This window comes from Procambarus clarkii, chromosome 38 (genome assembly GCF_040958095.1).
Source record: "Procambarus clarkii isolate CNS0578487 chromosome 38, FALCON_Pclarkii_2.0, whole genome shotgun sequence".
NCBI lineage: Eukaryota > Metazoa > Arthropoda > Malacostraca > Decapoda > Cambaridae > Procambarus > Procambarus clarkii.
The window spans coordinates 5,857,266-5,884,022 of NC_091187.1; the positions used below are offsets into that span (position 1 = coordinate 5,857,266).

General features: G+C 41.3%; 2 long non-coding RNA genes across 3 annotated transcripts in view; one reads left to right on the forward strand and one right to left on the reverse strand.

The window, feature by feature from the left end:
• LOC138372372 (uncharacterized) overlaps window positions 1-4,609 on the reverse strand; it is a 52,632-nt gene extending 48,023 nt beyond the window's left edge. The window contains exon 1 of the long non-coding RNA XR_011230804.1: window positions 4,383-4,609. This is a non-coding gene — a long non-coding RNA (uncharacterized lncRNA). The remainder of the gene's footprint in view (window positions 1-4,382) is intronic.
• Window positions 1-26,757, forward strand: part of LOC138372373 (uncharacterized) — a 369,640-nt gene that overhangs the window by 157,397 nt on the left and 185,486 nt on the right. The window lies entirely within an intron of this gene.

The following is a 26,757-nucleotide window of genomic DNA, read 5'->3' on the forward strand; positions in this document are numbered from 1 at the left end:
GTGCCAGCAGACTACCAGCAGACTGTACCAGCAGACTGTGCCAGCAGATTGTATTAGAAGACTGTACCAGCAGTCTGTACCCGTAGACTGTGCCTGCAGCAGACGGTGCCAGCAGACTGTGCCAGCAGACTGTGCCAGCACACTGTGCCAGCAGACTGTGCGAGTAGAATGTGCCAGCAGACGGTGCCAGCAGACTGTGCCAGCAGACTGTGCCAGCAAACTGTACCAGCAGACTGTGCGAGTAGAATGTGCCAGCAGACTGTGCCAGCAGACTGTGCCAGCAGACTGTGCCAGCAGACTGTGCCAGCAGACTGTGCCAGCAGACTTTGCCAGCACACTGTGCCAGCAGACTGTGCCAGCAGACTGTTTCAGCAGACTGTGCCAGCAGACGATGCCAGCAGACTGTGCCAGCAAACTGTACCAGCAGACTGTGCGAGTAGAATATGCCAGCAACTGTGCCAGCAGACTGTACTAGCAGACTTTGCCAGCACACTGTGCCAGCAGACTGTGCCAGCAGACTGTGCCAGCAAACTGTGCCAGCAGACTGTACTAGCAGACTTTGCCAGCAGACTGTGCCAGCAGACTGTGCCAGCACACTGTGCCAGTAGACTATGCCAGCAAACTGTGCGAGCAGACTGTACTAGCAGACTTTGCCAGCAGACTGTGCCGGCAGACGGTGCCAGCAGACTGTGCCAGCAGACTGTACCAGCAGACTGTGCCAGCACACTGTGCCAGCAGACTATGGCAGTAGACTATGCCAGCAGATTGTACCAGCAGACACTGCCAGTATACTATGCCAGCAGACTGTACCAGCAGACTGTACTAGCAGACTTTACCAGCAGACTGTACCAGCAGACTGTGCCAGCAGACTGTGCCAGCAGACTTTGCCAGTAAAAAGTGCCAGCAGACTGTGCCAGCAGACGGTGCCAGCAGACTGTACCAGCAGACTGTGCCAGCACACTGTGCCAGTAGACTATGCCAGCAAACTGTGCGAGCAGACTGTACTAGCAGACTTTGCCTGCAGACTGTGCCGGCAGACGGTGCCAGCAGACTGTGCCAGCAGACTGTGCCAGCAAAACGTACCAGCAGACTGCACCAGCAGACTGTGCCAGCAGACTGTGCCGGCAGACGGTGCCAGCAGACTGTGCCAGCAGACTGTACCAGCAGACTGTGCCAGTAGATTGTGCCAGAAAACTGTGCCAGCAGACTGTACCAGCAGACAGTGCCAGCAGATTTTGCCAGTAGACAGTGCCAGCAGCAGACTGTGCCAGCAGAATCCGCCAGCATACTGTGCCAGCAGACTTTGCCAGCAGACTATGCCAGCAGACTGTAGCAGCAGACTGTGTTAGCAGACTTGGCCAGCAACAGACTGTGTTAGCAGACTGCGCCAGCAGACTGTGTCAGTAGACTCTGCCAGCAGACTCTGCCAGCAGACTCTGCCAGCAGACTTTACCAGCAGACTGTACCAGTAAACTGTTCCAGTAGACTGTGCCAGCATACTGTGACAGCAGACTGTACTAGCAGACTCTGTCAGCAGACTGTGCCAGCAGACTGTGACAGCAGACTATGCCAGCAGACTGTGTCAGTACACTGTGTCAGCAGACTGTGGAAGCAGACTGGGTCAGCAGACGGTGTCAGCAGACTGTGCCAGCTTAATGTACTAGCAGAATGTGCCAGCAGCAGAGTGTCCCAGCAGATTGCGCCAGCAGACTGTGCCAGCATAGTGTACCAGCAGACTGTGCCAGCATAGTGTACCAGCAGACTGTGCCAGCATAGTGTACCAGCAGACTGTGCCAGCATAGTGTACCAGCAGACTGTCCCAGCATAGTGTACCAGCAGACTGTGCCAGCAGATTGTAGCAGCAGACTGTACCAGCAGACTGTGCAAGCAGCAGACTGTGCCAGCAGCAGACTGTGCCAGCAGCAGACTGGGCCAGGAGACGAAACAAAAGGAGTCACAAGATACTACACACATTACTAATTCTCAGCACAATGTTATTATTACCAGCAAGCTGACAACAACAGTGTGTAAATTGATACATTTAAATAAGACCATGTGTGTGTGTGGACCATTTGTATACTACAGCATATTGTGTGTGTGGACCATTTGTATACTACAACATATTGTGTGTCTGCATATTAGTGATACAATTATTATACCCGTATTCATAGGAAAATAAGTGTTTTTGCTGTTATTACATTGCATATATATATATATATATATATATATATATATATATATATATATATATATATATATATATATATATATATATATATATATATATATATATATATATATATATATATATATATATATATATATAATGTACACACACACACTAGCTGTACCCGGCCATGCGTTGCTGTGGCTCAGCAACACATGTGCGTTGCTGAGCCAAAGTAACCTTTCCCAGTTTCCCGGGGCCTCCCCACCATTCCCCACTCCAGCGTCCCCGTCCTCCTCCTATCAATTCCCCATTCCACTGTACCCTTGTCCTCCCTACCATTCCCTCTTCCCTCGTCCGATGCATTCTGAAATGATCTGATGTTCCCATCAGAAAATTGGGAACATCAAATGGTCTGATGTTCCCTTCACTGAAATATAAGAAAAACAGTTAACAAATGAAAAGAAAAACAATGAAAAATAAAAAAAAAGTAAACTATTCTCATGAAATTAACGGTATGGTAAACAACACAGCTTAATTTCAAAGCAATGTCACACATAATAATTAAGTCAAAATGAAAATAAATCGAAAACTATGAAAATTCAATTTATCAATGAAATCGGAAACATTGAATTGGAATCATATTTAGTATAGCTTTGATTACTCTTACATTCAATAGATGGCGCTGCTTAAAAAAAATGTTTTTACCTGTCATAGGTGTGGCATCTATACTTACACTCACGAAATGAATGGTATGGGAAACATCACAGCTCAATTCCAATGCAATGTCACACAAAATAATTAAATCAAAATTAAAATCGAAATCCATGAAAATTCAATTTGTCACTGCAATTGGAAACATTGAAATGGAATTGTAACATGTTTAGTATAGCGTGTGCTGCTCTTACGTGCAACAGATGGCGCTGTTTCTTACAAAAAAAAAAAGAATGATTTTACCTGTTACAGGTGTGGTATCTATATAAACGGTAAATAAAAACATGCACATATTCGAATGGAACGTTGTATCAGAATTTCAAAGCAATTGGTGAAGAACTTTGGGAGATTACAGCATATATTGCTCCTACATCCAACAGATGGCACTGTTCTTCAAAATAAGCATGTTCTTTCCTGTCACAGGTGAGGCATGTATATAGTAGGTATATAAAAACACCTGCCAATTCATATGCCACGTTGTATCAAAATTTCAAAGCAATCGGTAAAGAGGTTTAGAAGATTTCTCACATGAAAAAGAGTTTAAAAAAAAATCCGTCAAAGGCCGGTCGGCCGAGCGGACAGCACGCTGGATTTGTGATCCTGTTGTCCTGGGTTCGATCCCAGGCGCCGGCGAGAAACAATGGGCAGAGTTTCTTTCACCCTATGCCCCTGTTACCTAGCAGTAAAATAGGTACCTGGGTGTTAGTCAGCTGTCACGGGCTGCTTCCTGGGGGTGGTGGCCTGGTCGAGGACCGGGCCGCGGGGACATTGAAAAAGCCCTGAAATCATCTCAAGATAACCTCAAGAAGGCGTGATATCAATATAGTATTTATATAAATACCCTGCCCGTATGCAAACTGAACATTGTGTGAAAATTTCAAAGCAATCAGTGAAGAACTTTCGGAGATTAGCGATTTTTAACAAATGAACATTTCCATTTTTATTTATATAGATTATATAGGCTAATGTTCACACCCCAACAATGCCATAGGCATATAATTCACCCTAACAATTTCATAGGCCCACGTCCACACCCCAACAATTCTCTAGGCCAGTCCCCAACCGAACAATTCAATAGGCCTATATCCAAACCTGAATATATAATTCACCCCAACAATTCCTTAGTCCACACCCTCAACAGTTGTATAAGTCTATTTCCACACACCATCAATTGCATGTTGGGGTGTAAGACAATGGTGGAGCAGAAAGTCTCCGTGGTGTAGTGGTAAGACACTCGCCTGGCGTTCCGCGAGCGCTATGTCATGGGTTCGTATCCTGGCCGGGGAGGATTTACTGGGCGCAATTCCTTAACTGTAGCCTCTGTTTAACGCAACAGTAAAATGTGTACTTGGATGAAAAAACGATTCTTCGCGGCAGGGGATCGTATTCCAGGGACCATAGGATTAAGGACTTGCCCGAAACGCTACGCGTACTAGTGGCTGTACAAGAATGTAACAACTCTTGTATATATCTCAAAAAAAAAAAGTACTCCAGTACTTACAGAGGATGATGAGAGTGCGAGGAACAAGGTGGTCAGGTGAAGCCAGTGACTCCTTCCTTCAACAGTTTTGTCTCTCCCTCGTGGTATATCCTCAATGTCTTCAGTGGTGTGGCCTCACCACACACTTACACTGCCATAAGTGTCCTGAGAGTACTGTGGGAGGGACAATTTGGCGGGTATTGTGGACACAGGTGACCATCTCTAAGACAGTGAGGAGCATCAGTGTTATCTTCATGATGGTAGCTGCAGTTCTTCTTATCAAAGCTGTTATCTTGTTGGTAGTGATTGCGCGGCGACATTGTTATCAGTTGAGGAGCGGCAGTGTTATCTCACGGGTCGTCGTCTACACTTCGTGTAGCAGCTTGCTGTTGTTGTGATGACGTCACTCGCTCGCTTGCACGCCATCTTGCTCCGTACATTTTCTTTGGTTACTGATCTCTGCCGAAACTGACTTTTTAATTGTCTTTAGTTATATACACAGGAGTTTGTTTATTTATTTATATATATACAAGAAGGTACAATAGGTTTATGAGAGTACATAACATTGATGTTTTTACATTCTTGTAAAGCCACTAACACGCATAGCGTCTCAGGCAGGTCCTTAATCTAACAGATAATTTTAAGTAGGTAAATTGTAGCTAAATTGAGAAAAGTTAATAGTTACATTGTAAGGAAATTTGAAGAAAATTAGTAGGTACATTTTAGTAAAATTGAAGATTATTTCTAGGTGCATTGTAGCATAATTTGAGGATTATTGTTAGGTACATTGTAGTAAAATTTGCGTTCATCATAACAACCATGATAAGATGATGGCAAGATACAACGGTGAAGTTATATGGCTTAGACACATATTTTGGGGCAGCACAAGATACAACGGTGAAGTTATATGGCTTAGACACATATTTTGGGGCAGCACAAGATACAACGGTGAAGTTATATGGCTTAGACACATATTTTGGGGCAGCACAAGATACAACGGTGAAGTTATATGGCTTAGACACATATTTTGGGGCAGCACAAGATACAACGGTGAAGTTATATGGCTTAGACACATATTTTGGGGCAGCACAAGATACAACGGTGAAGTTATATGGCTTAGACACATATTTTGGGGCAGCACAAGATACAATGCGAGTGTGAAGCACTAGGTAGAAAACTATGAAGATGAAATTAGGTACTTTTTGGTGGTACTTTTGACTAAGCGGTAGGATGGACAGCTTTTTAATTCATTAGGGAGTGAGTTCATAGACTCTGTCCCTTTATTTGTGTAGAGTGTTTATACAGAGTTAGTTTGACTCTGGAGATATCAAAGAGATATTTATTTCTGGTGTGGTGATAGTGAGTTCTATAACATCTGTCAAAGAAAAGTTTCAGATCAGAGTTTGCATTTAAGAACAAGATTTTTTTACATGTTTTAATTTAGTTCATTTATTATGCACCCAATACCCATCCTGTGGACATTAGTGGAGAGTGTTACATAATGGGTTAAAATAATGGGCTCAGGAAATGAGCCCCACAATTCATTTAGCTAAGCAAGTTACAATCTTGATGAGTTAGTTACAAAATTCAATGCACATCGTCACATCAACAATGGGCTCGAGACCGACCACAATTACAGTTTCTAATTTAAGTAATTGACATATGTGGAGAGCTAATGTCACAGTTGATATGTTTGGTCTACACACCGCCCCCCCCCCCCCCATCCAGTGTGCAACGGTGAATAGGTTACCGTTACGCAAGATCAGTACGTACTGGTGCGTTACTGCGCAGAAACACTGATACTTATATTTATGAAGAAAATATTACCAATTATAAAATTATAAAAGATGTATAAAATGTATCATCCAAATAATATGAGCAGCAGAGTGGCGCAGTGGAAGCGTGCTGGGCCCATAACCCAGAGGTCCGTAGATCGTAACTACGCTCTGCTACGAAGTTGTTTTAATGTAATAATAATGTTTTTACATTACAAATGTAGGTACATAACAGTGTCTTGCTACCCCCTTCAATATAAGTAATTACAAATTACAAGTTGAGCTAGCTGTATGTTAACAAATAAAGGCACAATAACGAACGTGGGAGATTTGTACCTGAATTTACCTGTCTCTAGTGTCCTCGACGGATAATGGAAGCCATCGGCTTGTCAAAGATCCCCCCCCTCCCCCCATGGTTCATGAGGATTGTTTCTATTTGGATTTTGAACTGAGGTAATATCTTGGTATTTAGCGACTTCGCCAGTTAGACAATTCCATGGGATAACCCTAGATTATAGTTTAGTTCATTTAATATGCACCCCATACCCGTCCTGTGGGCGGTAGTGGGAAGAGTTACAGAGGCACATAATGGGCTCAGGGACTGAACACCACAATTCATTTACCTGAGCAAGTTAATCTTGCTGAGAGAGTTACAAAATTAAATGCACATCATCACATCAACAATGGGCTCGAGACCGCCCACAAGTACAGTTTCTAAATTAAGCAACTGACATGTGGAGAGCCCTACAGCGAGAAACATTTGTACGCTAACCAACTGTGTTATGGAGGCTACGCTCTCTAAAACCTTACAAATATTTCCTCCTGCTTCTTACCGCTCACTCCCGCCAGCGAAAGCCCTAAAAACACTTCCTCCTGCTCTCTGAAGCTCTAGTAACACTTCCTACCACTCTCTGAACCCATAAAAATACTTCCTCCTGCTCGTTCCCGCTCTCTGAAACCCTGTTAATACTTCCTTCTGCTACCTCCCACTTCCTCTTGCTCTCTGAAACCTTAAAAATATTCCCTCCTGCTCTCTGAAGTCCTAATAACACCACCTCCTGTTTCCTCATGAAGCACATACTTTACTAATACTTTCTACTGCTTCCTACCACTGGCTCCTGCTCTCTGAAGCCCTAAAATCATTTCCTCCTGCTTCCTCCCGTTCGATCCCGCTCTCTAAAGCCTCACAAATTATTTAGCCTGCTTCCTGCCACTCGCTCCCGCTCTCTGAAGCCTTAATAACAATTCCTTCCGCTCTCCGAATCCCTAAAAATTCTTCTTCCTATTTCATCCCGCTCTCTGAAGCCCTAAAATCACTTTCTCCTGCTTTTTCCCGTTCGCTCCTGTTCTCTGAAGCCTTAAAAATACTTCCTACTACTTCCTCCCACTCTCTGAAGCCCTAATAACACTTCCTCCTGCTTCCTATAACAAATGTTCCAGAGATGTGTAAATATTTAATTCAAAATGATCTGCTACCAGAAATTTTTGCTAAATATCCCCAGTTTGCTAACTGTAGGTAGTACCTAAGTGAATGTAAGCTATCCACCGCTGCCCACTGGATGGGGGGGGGGGGGGGGAGGCGGTGTGCAGGACAAACATATCAATTGTGACACTAGCTCTCCACATATGTCAGTTGCTTAATTTAGAAACTGTACTTGTGGTCAATCGCGAACCCATTTATGATGTGACGACTTATACTGAATTTTGTAACTAGCTTATCAAGACTGAAACTTGCTTAGCTAAGTGAATTGTGGTGTTCAGTCCCTGAGCCCATTATGTGCCTCTGTAACCCCTTCCACTACCGCCCACAAGATGGGTATGGGGTGCATAATAAGTGAACTAAACTAAACTAAACCTCTCATGTTATCGTGACGTCACACACCCCGTACACACATAAAACAGGATTTTCTTTATTTTCGTTATTAAACCTTGTTTAATTTATATAATGGCTTGCCGCTTTCCTCCCTGATATTTCCCTTCCCTTCCCTCCAAAGAGCTAAAATTAATAACAAAGTTTATTGACAATATTTATTAAATCATAAAACTTATACCATTTTGTAATTTGCTAATACTACATTACACTAATTATTAATATTGAGAGTCATATAACTATGTATTGTGGAGCAGAGTGGCGCAGTGGAAGCGTGCTGGACCCATAATCCAACTAGAGGTCCGTAGATCGAAACTACGCTCTGCTACAGTCTAATTTTTTCCTACCATAACAAACCAAAAGAAATGTTGATATCTTTAATGAATGCAATCTATCCTCCTGTACATTTTGTAACTATTTAGAGCATCGTACATATAAATTAAATATTGACGTAAGAGACAATTACATAGTAGAATTTGGTACTATTCACCTTATAGTCCGGAAGAAAATAAAGCTAAAACCAAACATATATATTCCTAGGCCTAGTATAACATATATATGTACTATATTTGGCCTCAGCATGCATTAAACCTTGGATGGTAAGTTACGTTAGGTTTTATGAGAAACAAATACAAAGGTTTGGGCCAACTTTGCCCGAAACGCTTGGCGTAATAGTGGCTTTAGACATTGTATGTACAAGCTCTATCTATAAATCCCACAACATGTTTGTATCTGACCTTGTATGTATGTACTTTACCTGAATAAACATTTGATTTGACAAAACCTTTGCCGGTTTATACAAATTCAATAATACCAATTTCTACTATCCAATTGTCCATTACATCAATATATGTACGATGGAGGATGGATGTGTTGCTTATAGGCACTGCTATTAATATATCATAAGCTCCTACATAGATTACACACAGAAATCACAATAGCATGATGCATCAAATGAACAAATCCACAAGGTCCGTGACGAGGGTTCAAACCTACGTCCGAGAGGATCCCAGACGCTGCCTTAATCGACTGAGCTACGACATGGTAAAGGAACTGCAACCACAAGTTCTACTGACCTTACTTGGATCCTGCAGCCTCTCCGAGACACAAACAGTGTCTCGGTTTGTGTCATGGAGGGAATTGTACACAATTCCACCCATGCACCCGAGCTCTGTCAATAAGCCGTTCTACCTCTTCGCCCTTACTTCATTTTCTAGGATCCTCTCGGACGTAGGTTCGAACCCTCGTCACGGCCCTTATGGATTTCTTCTACATAGATGTTATTACTGCACGGTTGTCTTAGGCTATTAATATAAATGCTGATATTTCTTAAAGTATTACAATTCGGCCGACACCGACTAGGCTATGACGCTCCCCTACCCAACATGAAGGGGGGGGGGGTACCATCTTTGGTTGCGTTTGTAGGACCCTCGACCTCGAAGAAGACGACATGCAGCATCCGGGGAAGCCTTGTGGGGCACCCACGTACACTCACATATTGTCTTCTCATACCATCCCCTATATTTTTTTTATTTTGTCATTTTATTTTATTTAAAATTTCATTACACAAAAAGGGTTACAACATTGGTTACATTCAAAGTACAAGACTTCTTATTACAGGTTGTAGAGTTCCTCCAATATATAGTTTTGTGTTAACTAATACTATTACATATAAATTATTACCTATATCTTCTAGTCGTAGTAGTAGCAGGCATTCATCAGTCTCAGGAGACTATGGAGTTGTGCTCTGGTTGTCGGTCTGGAGTGGCCTCTCCAGGGCACAAAGCCAGGGTAGGTTGATACTGGGGAGAAGCTGTCAACCATGCAGCAGGTCCCCCCTCTCCACGGCGCCGAAAGTCTCCAATGGGAAGGCAAACGCCAATACGATTGGTTCCAGCGCCGTCGCAGGAACTGTGAGCTCCGGAGGTGACCTGGAAGCTGGTGAAGGGACTCATAACCCGGAGACCGCCGTGGTCGGGGCCGGAGAAGAACCACCCCAGCAAGTGCAAGAACGACCCCAGCCTCCTGAAGCAGAGCCTGGGGCTGCTAGAGCCCAAGGAGGAGGACTTCAGAGCCCCGCACCTACGGGTTCCAGGCGTAGTTCAATAACTAACTGATAAACATAACTTTAATATTGATTCATTAACTTAGTTCAATAACTAATTGATAAACCTTAAAGAACTGGTGAGAACAACTGTGTACACTTCAGTTTGCTGAAATTTATTAGATCTGTGCTGCTTATAAAATACGTTTGTGTTCGATCCCCGATGGTCCCAGTGCTTGGGCACCGTTACTCCACTCCGACCTCTCGCTTCTTGCAAGGTCCGCGTTCGATCCCCGATGGTCCAAGTGTTAGCTTTCCATTCCTTCACTTCGTCCTTATATATCCCAGATGATCTTAATATCCCTTCCAAGTGCTGTATAATCATACTGGCCTAGTACTTTCACCTCATAATTACCTTACCTTACCTCGCTTCCTCAGAGACTTTTCCTTCCTGATTTTGTCTTCACACGCCTCAGTTGTCAGTTGATGATGTATGATGAAGTGGATGAATGTATGACTGTTGAGTTCTTCATTAAGCAAGAAGAGTCGTGGCCAGACTGGGAGGTCGGACCCGGTGTTCACGCGGTCACCAGTTGGACCCGGTGTTCACGCGGTCACCAGTTGGACCCGGTGTTCAAGCTGTCACCAGTTGGACCCGGTGTTCACGCTGTCACCAGTTGGACCCGGTGTTCCCGCGGTCACCAGTTGGACCCGGTGTTCACGCAGTCACCAGTTGGACCCGGTGTGCACGCGGTCACCAGTTGGACCCGGTGTTCACGCGGTCACCAGTTGGACCCGGTGTTCACGCGGTCACCAGTTGGACCCGGTGTTCACGCGGTCACCAGTTGGACCCGGTGTTCACGCGGTCACCAGTTGGACCCGGTATTCACGCGGTCACCAGTTGGACCCGGTGTTCACGCGGTCACCAGTTGGACCCGGTGTTCACCCGGTCACCAGTTGGACCCGGTGTTCACCCGGTCACCAGTTGGACCCGGTGTTCACGCGGTCACCAGTTGGACCCGGTGTTCACGCGGTCACCAGTTGGACCCGGTGTTCACGCGGTCACCAGTTGGACCCGGTGTTCACGCGGTCACCAGTTGGACCCGGTGTTCACGCGGTCACCAGTTGGACCCGGTGTTCACCCGGTCACCAGTTGGACCCGGTGTTCACGCGGTCACCAGTTAGACCCGGTGTTCACGCGGTCACCAGTTGGACCCGGTGTTCACGCGGTCACCAGTTGGACCCGGTGTTCACGCGGTCACCAGTTGGACCCGGTGTTCACGCGGTCACCAGTTGGACCCGGTGTTCACGCGGTCACCAGTTGGACCCGGTGTTCACGCGGTCACCAGTTGGACCCGGTGTTCACGCGGTCACCAGTTGGACCCGGTGTTCACGCGGTCACCAGTTCCAACTCTATATATGACATGTTAGCTGCCGTTTTTCCATATATTACGCAGATAAAACTTTAGTTTTAATCTAAAACTGTTTTTCATCTATTTAATCAAATTTTACAAATTCAATCACGTTATATTTACGAATTCTAGTAACTTTTATATATATTATATAATTTGTTATTATTATAGCATTACGAAACAGTTAAAACTTGGGGTGAGTGTTGCAACACAGCAACAACGTAATGTGAGTGTTGCAACACAGCAACACCGTGTTGTGAGTGTTGCAACACAGCAACACCGTGTTGTGAGTGTTGCAACACAGCAACACCGTGTTGTGAGTGTTGCAACACAGCAACACCGTGTTGTGAGTGTTGCAACACAGCAACACCGTGTTGTGAGTGTTGCAACACAGCAACACCGTGTTGTGAGTGTTGCAACACAGCAACACCGTGTTGTGAGTGTTGCAACACAGCAACACCGTGTTGTGAGTGTTGCAACACAGCAACACCGTGTTGTGAGTGTTGCAACACAGCAACAACGTGTTGTGAGTGTTGCAACACAGCAACAACGTGTTGTGAGTGTTGCAACACAGCAACAACGTGTTGTGAGTGTTGCAACACAGCAACACCGTGTTGTGAGTGTTGCAACACAGCAACACCGTGTTGTGAGTGTTGCAACACAGCAACAACGTGTTGTGAGTGTTGCAACACAGCAACAACGTGTTGTGAGTGTTGCAACACAGCAACAACGTAGTGTGAGTGTTGCAACACAGTAACAACGTGTTGTGAGTGTTGCAACACAGCAACACCGTGTTGTGAGTGTTGCAACACAGCAACAACGTAGTGTGAGTGTTGCAACACAGTAACAACGTAGTGTGAGTGTTGCAACACAGCAACAACGTGTTGTGAGTGTTGCAACACAGCAACACCGTGTTGTGAGTGTTGCAACACAGCAACACCGTGTTGTGAGTGTTGCAACACAGCAACAACGTAGTGTGAGTGTTGCAACACAACAACAACGTGTTGTGAGTGTTGCAACACAGCAACAACGTAGTGTGAGTGTTGCAACACAGCAACAACGTGTTGTGAGTGTTGCAACACAGCAACACCGTGTTGTGAGTGTTGCAACACAGCAACAACGTAGTGTGAGTGTTGCAACACAGCAACAACGTAGTGTGAGTGTTGCAACACAGCAACACCGTGTTGTGAGTGTTGCAACACAGCAACAACGTAGTGTGAGTGTTGCAACACAGCAACAACGTGTTGTGAGTGTTGCAACACAGCAACAACGTAGTGTGAGTGTTGCAACACAACAACAACGTAGTGTGAGTGTTGCAACACAGCAACACCGTGTTGTGAGTGTTGCAACACAGCAACACCGTGTTGTGAGTGTTGCAACACAGCAACACCGTGTTGTGAGTGTTGCAACACAGCAACACCGTGTTGTGAGTGTTGCAACACAGCAACACCGTGTTGTGAGTGTTGCAACACAACAACAACGTAGTGTGAGTGTTGCAACACAGCAACACCGTGTTGTGAGTGTTGCAACACAGCAACACCGTGTTGTGAGTGTTGCAACACAGCAACACCGTGTTGTGAGTGTTGCAACACAGCAACACCGTGTTGTGAGTGTTGCAACACAGCAACAACGTAGTGTGAGTGTTGCAACACAGCAACACCGTGTTGTGAGTGTTGCAACACAGCAACAACGTAGTGTGAGTGTTGCAACACAACAACAACGTAGTGTGAGTGTTGCAACACAGCAACACCGTGCTGTGAGTGTTGCAACACAACAACAACGTAGTGTGAGTGTTGCAACACAGCAACAACGTAGTGTGAGTGTTGCAACACAGCAACAACGTAGTGTGAGTGTTGCAACACAGTAACAACGTAGTGTGAGTGTTGCAACACAGCAACAACGTAGTGTGAGTGTTGCAACACAGCAACACCGTGTTGTGAGTGTTGCAACACAGTAACAACGTAGTGTGAGTGTTGCAACACAGCAACAACGTAGTGTGAGTGTTGCAACACAGCAACAACGTAGTGTGAGTGTTGCAACACAGTAACAACGTAGTGTGAGTGTTGCAACACAGCAACAACGTAGTGTGAGTGTTGCAACACAACAACAACGTAGTGTGAGTGTTGCAACACTGCAACAACGTAGTGTGAGTGTTGCAACACAGCAACAACGTAGTGTGAGTGTTGCAACACAGCAACAACGTAGTGTGAGTGTTGCAACACTGCAACAACGTAGTGTGAGTGTTGCAACACAGCAACAACGTGTTGTGAGTGTTGCAACACAGCAACAACGTAGTGTGAGTGTTGCAACACAGCAACAACGTAGTGTGAGTGTTGCAACACAGCAACAACGTGTTGTGAGTGTTGCAACACAGCAACACCGTGTTGTGAGTGTTGCAACACAACAACAACGTAGTGTGAGTGTTGCAACACAGCAACAACGTGTTGTGAGTGTTGCAACACAACAACAACAACGTGTTGTGAGTGTTGCAACACAGCAACAACGTAGTGTGAGTGTTGCAACACAGCAACAACGTAGTGTGAGTGTTGCAACACAGCAACAACGTGTTGTGAGTGTTGCAACACAGCAACACCGTGTTGTGAGTGTTGCAACACAGCAACAACGTGTTGTGAGTGTTGCAACACAACAACAACAACGTGTTGTGAGTGTTGCAACACAACAACAACAACGTGTTGTGAGTGTTGCAACACAACAACAACAACGTGTTGTGAGTGTTGCAACACAGCAACACCGTGTTGTGAGTGTTGCAACACAACAACAACAACGTGTTGTGAGTGTTGCAACACAACAACAACAACGTGTTGTGAGTGTTGCAACACAGCAACAACAACGTGTTGTGAGTGTTGCAACACAACAACAACAACGTGTTGTGAGTGTTGCGAAATAATGTGTTGTGAGTATTTGAGGGTAGTAATATCGTATTGTGAGTACTGCAACATATTAATACATATTGTAGATGTTGTAATGTTGCAACACAGGAACAGCGTAATGTGAGTGTTGCACTGGTCAGAAATAACTTACTGCAACATATAATTACGGTGTTAAGACTGAGTGTTCCAACGTTTTGTTCTATTTTTCAACTCTCGCAACACATCAGTTCTGTGAAGTAACACTCACAACACCTCATTCCTGTGTTGCAACACTCACAAAACGCTATTCTTTTACATTGCAAAACTCACAACACGTGTGTATGCATTCATGTTATGAACAAATCCACATGGGCCGTAATGAGGGTTCGAACCTACGCAGGAGATGTTCCCAGATGCGCCTTAGTCAACTGTGCCACGACATGGTATAGTAATGGCAGCCTGGAGTGCTACTGCCCTCACGAGGATTCCGAAGCTTCTCCGAAGCACAATCGGGGTTTCACACAGTTCCCCCCCCCCCCCCATGCACTCTGGCTCTGTCAACCAGATACTCCACCTCTACGCCCTTACTTCAATACACACAGGAATCGCAACAGTGGAGTTGTTCATTTGATATATCACGCTGTTGTGTTTTCTGTGTGCATTCGTGCTATGTCTGTGTAGTTTTTGTTCCTCTATATGTACACTATTATTTTAATTATGTTTGTTATCCAAAATTCTTTTCTCTCTAGAATCTAAAAAGAATTAAAATAAAATTATGTTGAAAGGAATTTACCATAATTATCTGAACTATTGCTATAATATTACCATAATTACCTGAACTATTACTATAATACTACCATAATTACCTGAACTATTACTATAATATTACCATAATTACCTGAACTACTACTATAATATTACCATAATTACCTGAACTATTACTATAATATTACCATAATTACCTGAACTATTACTATAATATTGCCATAATTACCTGAACTATTACTATAATATTACCTTAATTACCTGAACTATTACTATAATATTACCATAATTACCTGAACTATTACTATAATATTACCATAATTACCTGAACTATTACTATAATATTACCATAATTACCTGAACTATTACTATAATATTACCATAATTTCTTTAATTATTACTATAATTTTACAAAAATTACCTAATTATTACTATAATATTAACATGATTGTCTTTATTAGTACTATAATTTTGCCATAATTACCTTAACTAGAAGTAGGCATCGGTCAACCCCGTGCGGGTTATGGAGTTGTGCCCTGGGTGTCTAGTTGTTATAGTGTAGTTGGATGCTGCGCCTGCTGTGGCTGTGAAGGTCAACCCCGTGCGGGTTATGGAGTTGTGCCCTGGGTGTCTAGTTGTTATAGTGTAGTTGGATGCTGCGCCTGCTGTGGCTGTGAAGGTCAACCCCGTGCGGGTTATGGAGTTGTGCCCTGGGTGTCTAGTTGTTATAGTGTAGTTGGATGCTGCGCCTGCTGTGGCTGTGAAGGTCAACCCCGTGCGGGTTATGGAGTTGTGCCCTGGGTGTCTAGTTGTTATAGTGTAGTTGGATGCTGCGCCTGCTGTGGCTGTGAAGGTCAACCCCGTGCAGGTTATGGCGTTGTGCCCTGGGTGTCTAGTTGTTATAGTGTAGTTGGATGCTGCGCCTGCTGTGGCTGTGAAGGCCAACCCGAGAATGACAGTCCCAACTACAGCGAGTGCAGGTAAACGCCGAAGCGGGTGCGTCTGACAGTGGTCGAGACCTCCTCTGTTGATGTCGATGCTCATCTGCTTGAGGTCGCGTTTGCAGCCGTCTTTGAAACGCAGCTGAGGTCTTCCGGTGGGTCTCCTTCCTGATGCCAGTTCTCCATACAAGAGGTCCTTTGGTTTGCAGCCATCTTCCATGTGTGTGACATGTGCCAGTCATCCCAAGTGTCTGTTTCAGGAGAGTGAACATTGAAGGGACTCTTGTTCCCTCGAGTCCTGTATTCTTGGTGACGTGGTCTTTTCACGTGATGTCAAGGATGCGTCTCAGGTTCATAACCACTGAAGCACACCTCACTTCTTTCCTGGATGACTGTGGGATATCAGCTGAATAACCAGAACATAATTTGTAGTCTCACATACAACCAAAGTGTACTTAAGCTCTGCCTTTCCTTTCCAAAGGTGTTTATTTTTATTTTTATTATTTTTTTATTTTTTTTGTTGTTGTTTGTCATCTTTGCCTGTTTTATACTCTTAATTATTTGTTCTTAGTTAATCCCCTTGTCACTAAACCTAGGGCTTTTTATTACCCTGTTAATTAACCATTACTAAGCTAATTATCTTCAAGATCATTTTTTTTATGATTATCATTTTTCTTATTATTTTTTATTTTACATTTATATTGTCAGTCTCTACTGATTTTTTGTTTTTCTTATTTTATGTAACTTCTGTGTCCTCCCTGGCTATCTATTGGATCTTTATTTTACTTCTAAATTGTTACTATTTTATTGTATTTGCTTTTATTCTTGTGTTTTGCTTTATCGTGTATCTTGTATCGTGATCCCTCTGCATCCCTATGCACACTGATATTGATCCTGATCAAAATCTTCTGTCTCATATCTACACCAACCAGCACATTGATCATCATTATTGCAAGTATTTCACAGCACACCAGGCTAAAAACAAACTTCAAAATAGCACCTGTCTATCAGTTTATAACCAAAATGTTAGATCACTTGGTAAACATTTTGACGATTTAAATGCACTACTCACAGCACTAGGTACTAACCTATCGTTCATTATTTTAACAGAAACTTGGCTAAATAAAGACTATACCCAACTCTACAACTTAGCTGGTTATAAAGCCATTCATAACTGTAGGCCTAATAAAAAAGGTGGTGGCACAGCTATATATTACCGAGATACATTTATCTGCAACAGTGTTATTAGTGACAGAGATGACTACTGTGAATATACTTTTGCTCAGTTTACAATTAAATCCCTTAAATCCTCTTTGACTATTGGAGCCATCTATAGATTTCCCAATACTAACATAGCTTCTTTCTCAGACAACCTAAGGAATCTTATTATAAACAACAATCTCAACAAAAACCACATCATTCTGGGAGGAGACTTTAATATTGACCTGGGTCAACAAAATTGCTCTCAAGTTGACTATTTCCTTAACAGCATGAACTCCTGTATGCTAATCCCCACAATCACCAAACCTACCCGAGTCACTCAAACATCAGCCACTACCTTGGACCACATATGGACAAACATAACAGCTCCCCTTGTATCTGGTATAATCTACGACAGAACAACTGACCACTATCCTACCTTTCTCATAGCGAACATGGACATAACACCACCAAAAAGCAAGAAACTTTCATTTAGGCTACACAGTGAATCAGCTTTAGACAATCTTACAGAGGCACTCTACAATATTAACTGGGATTCTGAATTCAATAATACCCATGATATAAATTCATTAGCTAACCTCTTCATCTCCAAAACTCTAAGCCTCTACAACATTCATTGTCCCCTTCTTACCAAGCAAGTAACTGACAAAAGATTAAACAATCCATGGCTCACAAGTGGCATTCTCAACTCAATCAACAAGAAACATGATTATGAAAAGAAAGTTAGGATTGGCCTAGTTTCAAAGGAAGTAGCTAAAAGATACTCATCAATGCTTACCAGTATCATAAGAAAGGCAAAACTTGCATATTATGTGAATAGATTCAATGAAGCAAAAGGCAACATGAAAAACACTTGGAAAACTATCTCTAGTATCCTAGGAACTAAACAACACTCACATAACCAAATAAAACTCTACAAGGATGGGGGTATACCGTCAACTGACTTAGAAATGGCAAATGAATTTAATAGTTTCTTTTCATCGGTTGGTGCTAATCTTGCCAGTAAAATCCCACAGACTCAGACACATATTAACACATATCTCTCAGGCAGCTATCCAAACTCTCTTCTCCTTTCACCAATCAGCCCGGCAGATGTTGTGTCCATCATTCATTCTCTAAAAACCAAGGTAGGGAACACCAGTGAAATTCCGTCCATTGTGTACAAGAGAGCCTCCCATGCCCTTGCCCCACCCATAGCACTACTGTTCAACAAATCTATAGAGTATCACACCTTCCCTGATATCCTCAAAAAAGCAAGAGTAACGCCAGTCCATAAAGGAGGCAATCCGGCGGACATAAACAATTATAGACCAATATCAAATCTACCCATACTATCAAAAATATTTGAAAAAATTATTTACAAACAGCTCTATTCCTACCTCGTAAAATTCGACATACTCAGCCCCTGCCAGTTTGGCTTCCGGTCCCAAAAGAGCACCAATGATGCAATCATTAGTCTCCTTCACATTATCTACTCAGCCCTTGACAAAAATGAGTTTCCGATTGGACTCTTCATTGACCTAAGAAAAGCCTTTGATACTGTTAATCACAACTACCACTTACTTAAACTCCAGCATTATGGAATCCGAGGCCTTGCCCTTGACTACATCCGATCCTATCTTAGTGACAGACACCAATATGTGACCATCAATGATACAACTTCTTCCACTCTACCCATTACCGTTGGAGTACCACAGGGCAGCATCTTAGGACCTCTTCTATTTCTTATATATATATAAACGATCTGCCTAATGTCTCTAATATTCTCAAACCTATATTGTTTGCTGACGATACTACCCTTATCTACTCAAACCTCAACCCACATACACTAAATAATGTTGTGAATAATGAATTAAAAAAAGTCCACTTATGGATGTCAACGAACAAACTAACATTAAACATCGAAAAGACTTACTACATCTTATTTGGAAGCAAATCATCAAATGCAATTCAGCTACAGATAGACAACATTAACATCAGTAATAAAAATGATGGCAAGTTTCTTGGCCTATTCTTAGACAAGAGACTCAACTTCAGCACCCACATTCAACACATAACTAAGAAAGTCTCTAAGACAGTTGGTATACTCTCCAAAATCAGATATTATGTTCCTAACTCTGCTCTCCTCTCACTATATTATGCACTAATCTACCCCTATCTTAATTATGGTATCTGTGCATGGGGGTCTCCCACTGCAAACCACCTTAAGCCCATCATCACACAGCAAAAATCTGCTATCAGAATAATAACTAACTCTGCTTTCAGACAACACTCAGCTCCCTTGTTTAAATCCCTAAACTTGCTAAATATTAACTCCCTCCACACATTCTCTTGTGTCAACTACATTTACAAAACCCTGTTCTTAAATGCAAACCATGCTCTGAAACTCTCCCTGGACAGATGTAATAGGACCCATTATCACCACACCAGAAATAAATATCTCTTTGATATCCCCAGGGTCAAACTTAATCTGTGTAAACACTCTATGCAAATTAAGGGACCTAGTCTATGGAACTCACTCCCTAGTGAATTGAAAAACTGTAAAACTTTTGCCTTATTTAAAAGCAAAACCAAAAAGTACCTAACTTCATCTTCTTAGTTTCCTACACTGAGCTTTAAATTTGCTCTGTACCTAGTGTTACCCAATCTCCTAATTTTTATGTAATATCAAACAACCTTATCATTGTGTTCATTGCTGTCTTCTTTTATGTGCTAGCCATATGCTGTATTGTGACTACCAATTTTTGTCAACTACCATTCAAGCTGTCATTGCAATCAATCTTATAATAATAATATTAATAATAATAATTTTTATTTAGGCAAAGGTACATACATAAAGAGATTTTACAAAGTTTGTTGGCTTTATAAATAGAGCTAGTACATACAATGCCTAAAGCCACTATTACGCAAAGCGTTTCTGGCAGGAAAAAACACTACTGACTAAAGCTTAAAACTAATGGGTAAAAAGAAAAAAATGCGATGAGTACAAATAAAAATAGAGGTAAAAGAGGGGGGAACATTGTTGAAAAAACAGCACAAATACAATTACAAATTATTACAGAAAATTACATTAAAACAGCGTTGATTTGAAAAACAAAAAAAAAACAAAGAACATACATGGGTTGACAATAGAGGGGTAAGGTAGGTTACAGGGAATTTATTAGGTATAGCTTCGTTTTTAACTTAAACTGGTTGAGAGAGGTACTGTCTTTAACATGGTTGGGAAGGTCATTCGACATTCTGGGCCCCTTGATTTGTAGAGCATTTCTGGTTTGATTAAGTCGTACTCTAGGAATATCAAATCTGTATTTATTTCTGGTGTGGTGCTCATGGGTTCTGTTACAACCTTCTATGAAGCTTTTGAGATCAGGATTGGCATTACAGTTTAGCGTTTTATATATGTATAATACACATGAGAGAATGTGAAGTGACTTAATGTCTAACATATTCAGGGATTTGAGTAGGGGTACCGAGTGATGTCTGGGGCCAGAATTGGATATTGTCCTAATAGCAGCTTTGTGTTGAGTAAATAGAGGACGTAAGTGATTTTGGGTAGTAGAGCCCCAAGCACAAATACCATAGTTGAGATATGGATAGATAAGGGAGTAATAGAGAGTCACCAGGGCAGGGCGTGGTACATAATATCTGATCTTAGAAAGAATGCCCACAGTTTTTGAAACTTTTTTTGATATGTTTAGAATGTGTCCCTGGAAATTCAGCTTCTGGTCAATGAGAATGCCAAGGAATTTGCCATCTAATTTGTTACAAATTTGGGTATTGTTTATTTTGAGATTTATTTGATTATAGGATTTATTGCCAAACAGAATATAGAAAGTTTTGTCAATGTTAAGGGTGAGTTTGTTGACAGTTAGCCACAGATGGACTTTATTTAGCTCAGTATTTACTGTGGCATTTAGAGCAAGGGGATCAGGACTGGAGTAAATGAAGGTTGTGTCGTCAGCAAATAGGATTGGTTTGAGGTGTTGGGAGGCATTTGGAAGGTCATTAATGTAGATGAGAAAGAGGAGAGGGCCAAGTATGCTGCCCTGGGGAACACCAATGTTGATGGGTAGGGTGGGAGAAATTGTATTATTCACAGAAACACATTGGAGCCTGTCAGTAAGGTAGGATTTGAGGTATTGTAGGGAGTGTCCTCTGACACCATAATGATGTAATTTAAGAAGAAGGTTTTGGTGGTTGACAGTATCGAAAGCTTTACGCAGGTCCACAAATAACCCAACAGGGAACTCATTTTTATCAAGACCTGTATGAATCGAGTTAAGCATACTAATAAGTGCATCGTTAGTGCTTTTTTTGGGCCTGAAGCCATATTGGCAAGGGCTAAGTATATTGAGTTTGGCTACATATGAGTAAAGCTGCTTATAGATTAGTTTTTCAAAAATTTTTGACAAGTTTGGCAGGATTGATATAGGTCTGTAGTTGTTAACATCTGTGAGATCACCACATTTGTGGACAGGCGTTACTCTCGCTTTTTTAGAATATCTGGAAAGGTTTGGAGTTCAAGTGACTTGTTGAAGAGCAAAGCAATAGCAGGGGCTAAAGATCTGGAGGCTTTTTTGTAGATTAAAGTTGGTATCTCCTCAAGGGCACCAGACTTGGTTTTAAGGGAAAGGATTATCTCATTGACGTCAATGGAATTAATAGGCTTTAGGTACAGAGACTGGGGATAGTTCCCTGTAAGATAGTCCTTAATGTCAGTACTGGAAGATGGAATATCATTAGCAAGGGATGAACCAATGGAAGAGAAGAATCTATTGAACTCAATTGCAGAATCAGAGGCTGAAAGCTGACCATCGTTATTAGACAGGAGAGTGGGTTTGTTATTTAAAGGCTTCTTTGATCCCAATATTTGTGAAATTGTTCTCCATGTTTGTTTAATGTTGCTCTTTATTTGGGTAAATTTATCTTCGTAGTATTTAGTTTTGGCTCGTCTAATTATCTTAGATAGCAATAATGAGTAATTCTTTGAGAATTCTTAGGAGACAATTCCTAACCTATACTTTTTCTCAAGGTCATGTTTTTTATTAATAGATTTAAGTATTCCCTTTGTAAGCCAGGGATTGTTAAGCCTTTTGGTTGTGACTTGTTTTGTAAGCATAGGACAGTGGGTATTATAAAGGCTAAGAGTTTTTTGAAGAAAAGATTGAACTGCTAGGTTGATGTCCTCTATGTTACCTAACTCGGACTCCCAGTTGACATTATCAGTAGCAGTTATAAAATTGTCTATAGCAGTTTCATTGTGTAGTCTAAAACGTATCTCTCTTGACTCACGAGGTGGTTTGCTAATGTTAGTTAAGAGAAATGTGGGGTAATGGTCTATAGTGCTATCGGTAATTATACCTGAAGTAAGCGGAGAGGTTATATTTGTCCAGATGTGATCTAGAGTCGTGGCAGTGCTATCAGTGATTCTAGTAGGTCTAGTGATTAAGGGTATGAGGAAGCAGGAATTCATACAGTTGAGGAAGCTAACAGCAGTAGGGTGTTCTGGCTCGCAGAGGTCAATATTAAAGTCCCCTGTGATAATTAGGTGGCTTTTGTTCAGTCTGTTATCAAGTATTAGATTTCTAAGGTTTGAGTTGAATTCGGACACATCAGTGTTAGGAATTCTATAAACTGCACCCACAGACAGGATAGACTCGGCACCCTTGACTCTGAAGCTGGCGAAGATATACTCCCCATAGCAGTCTCTAGTTCTAATTTCTTTTAAGCATGTTAGTTCTTGGTGGTAGTAAAGAGCAGTGCCACCACCTCTCTGAAGTTGACGACAGTTGTGGATTGCTGAGTAGTTAGGCATGTTAAAGAGTTGAGTAGTATCATCTTTCAACCATGTTTCAGTAAGTATAATAAAAGAGAATTTGTTGTCAATAGCTTCAATCAAGGCACTAACATCATCGAAGTGTTTACCTAGGGATCTAACGTTCAAATTGATTACAGAGATATTGTGACTATGAGTTAATACATTGTTTACATCATGTGCTGCAAAATATCTGCAATTTAGATCATTAAAGTGATTATTGTCATAGATAGTGGATAAGAGGTTAAGTTCTGGGTCTATACTTGACTGCATAAAAAAAGCTGATTGCAGGAAAAACAAGAAAAACAAAAAGAAATAAATGTACACAATACTGTACCAAACAAACACAAAAGGGGCTTACAGGGGTACAATGGAGTAAGGGAGTATGGCTAGGCTAGGAAACCTAGGCAATGAATGAGATTAAAGAAAAAAACATATAAACATGGACTATACAAAACACAAGAAATAGATATACAAAACAAAAATATAAACAAGATTAGCAATACAAAAAAAATTGAGCAAAAATGAAAAATGAGGTAGATTGCTTACAGGTACTCTCAGGTACACTGTAAGTAACAATAGACAGAAAATATATATATCAATATAGAAAAGAATGTCACAATACAATAAGATAAGCAATTACATGAACAGATGAAAAACAAATCTGCTGTAAAATAGGAAGTAATTATAGCAAAACACAATATAATAATATAACAATACAATAAGAGCTTACAAAGTATTGAGTCTGCTAAATTAGAGAATAATTATGGCAAGACACAACAATAAATGCAAGCAAACAAGGAAGTGAAACAATTAGAGGTAGAATTAAGGTCACTAGATAGCCATGGAGGATACACAAGTTTGGCGGAGAGAACAAAAAATCAGTAGAGACTGTCAAGATGAATATATAAAAAAATTTGACAAATGATAATTGTAAAGTAAAATAATCTTAAAGATAATAAATTTTATTAAGCTTAGTTTTAACTTATAATTAGTATGAACTTAATTAAAAGAACAAAAATGAGATCAATAATTGATTTCAATAAATGACATAGATCAATACAAATAAATTTAAAATATAAATGGAATATGGTAAGATTAGATTTAAGAGTAAAATTTTACAATGAAACTGAGGTAGATGCTTGCATAAGTGCATGGAGACTTGATGGATTATTTAGGAAATTATATGAATAGGAGAACATCAGGTAAATGGTAAGGCAGAGACAGCACCTTAGACAAAGTTAGATTAAGTTAGGTTAGGCTCAGGCACTGAAAGAGTTATTTTAAGTACTGGCATTGGTCGGGTTCAGGTTTTCAGATATACCACAATCACTTAAGAAGGCCAGGAGTTGTTGGTCACATTTTATTTCATATCTTTTTCCTGTAGCTTCTTTCTTCGCAAAAATCGTACCATTCCTTGTGTAGCACTGCTTGATAAGACCAGGGTTTTGTTTGCGAATTTGGCGCAGCCTGTAGAGGAGGGATCCACGCTGCTTTGTAAGACACTCATTTATATAGAGGTTGGATTTTTTGCTGAGCAGCTGTTTGTATGAGGTCAAACTTCGCAGAGGGATTTGCAAGTTTGATGAGCATTCTCCTGTTACGGGGATTGTTTTTATCTATCCTAATAGCCGATTTGATTTGAACATTGACACTGATCTTTGAATTAATTAGGGTGTTGGCTATGTTACAGCAATCCTCACCTTGTTATTCATCAGGTAGATCAGTAGAGCTAATTATCAGGGAGTCATGAAGTTGTTGTTGCTCTTGGTCATCTTTGGAAGCCGCCTGGTGAGTCTGAAGGAGATTGATCTGTTTTTCCAGCTTTTTAAGGAGGTCACTTTGAGCTGTGAGGGTTTCTTCAGCCTGAATCTTACGTATTTGATCCATTGCATCATTTGCAACAGTTTGTATGTTGAGAATTTCTTGGTTGTTGTTCATCGACGATTCAAGGAGGCGGTCTATGGTATGTTGTTGTCGGATGACTGTGTCTTGGAGGGCCAAAATAGCTTCTGATTGCATTTTCACAAGGTTGTGCAGTTTCTGGAGCCATGGATTACTTCGGAGAGGTTTGAAGTTTAGACAGGGAGCCATAGATTGAGTGAATTCTAAAGCTAGAGATCCGAGGTGAGTTGAAGGGGGGGAGTGAGGAGGGGGAGCGGATGCTGTGTTTACAAACATCGGCGAGGGTTGCGGCGTTGCCAGTGTTTCATTCAGAACTCTAGGAGTAATGGAACCAGAGCGAGAGGCACCCCTACCTTGCTTGTTGTTATGTTTGGGCATGTTTTCGACGAATAGATTCTTGGTAGCGTTTCTAAAGGTAGATACATGGTGAATTATAGTAGGGATGACTAGCGTATAGGGAACACTTGGCAGAAGGGTCGTAGAAAGGCAGGCGAAAATTGGTTAATTTTGGTTGATTACTGTTGAGGTTCACTGTGAGTTATGTCATATTAAGTCTCCATGCACTTAACTCGTGCTAGGCAGCAGTTAGGCCATGCAACGTTGAGTGGAGACGAAATTAAACACGAAATTTCAGCAGCTGTGACGGAGCCGGTACCACCGCCAGCGTTTCCCGCCGTAAATCTTATATTGTTTCTGCTGTATTGTGCCTACCAATTTGTTGTCAACTACCATTTTAAGCTGTCATTGCAATCAATCTTAGCTACCTATGTGCTTTAATATACTGTACCTACAATTTTCTCTCATCTTCTTTTTTTTTTTTTTCATTTCTTGTAATCTGTTATCATTTTTTTGTCTATAAATTTTGCAAGTATTTACCTCCTTAAAATTTTCTTAGATTAAGGACCTGCCCGAAACGCTGCGCGTGCTAGTGGCTTTACAAGACTGTAATTACCATATTTGTATCCTCACATTCCTTATGTACATTCTTGTATATGCATAAATAAATAAATAAAATAAATAAATAAATAAATGTGAAAGGTATTAAGCCGCCTTTTCTGGAGAGAGCGCAGGGTCCAGGAATCCAAGCCGTGGAGAAGTGTACTCACCACGCATGCCATAAAGACTTGTGCCTTGGTGTGCACTGTCAGTTTGGCATTTTCCCAAATGCTCGCAAGCGCTTTGCGAGCCTGGCCAGTGTTGTTGCGGCCTTCCCGACCCAGCAAACATTTTCATGTTTTTAAAACATCCTAAAAACGACATTTCATTGTTTTCAGCACGTTTATAATTACGTTTAGAAAAGGTTTTTTGAGAACTTTTATATACAACCTTAGAACGTAAATAATTAACATTTCTAAAAACTTTTTTATAATCTTTTAATTACCTACATTAAAACGTTTAGGGTAAATTAGGGTATAATAATTTTTTAATTCATATCTGAAATAGAAAGGGAGAGAAAGAAAGAAGACATATCTGAGAAAGAAATGGACATCCTATATATGTATGTGCAAATTACAAATAAATAGGGTACAAAAAGAGAATTAAAATATTATATTTATTTAATTAAGAATGAGTAATACAACAAAATATATGTAATAGCTCGAAATATATAGACTATATCTATAACAGAATATAAAAGTAAAAATTTAAAAATCTATATATGCAATATGTGAACACAATAGATTTTGTGATCAAGCAGCCTGTGATTCATGTCATGCTGAGATCAGTCTGACGTTACAAGCAGTTATTGTTACTTAAAACTAAAACAAGTAAAATTTTCC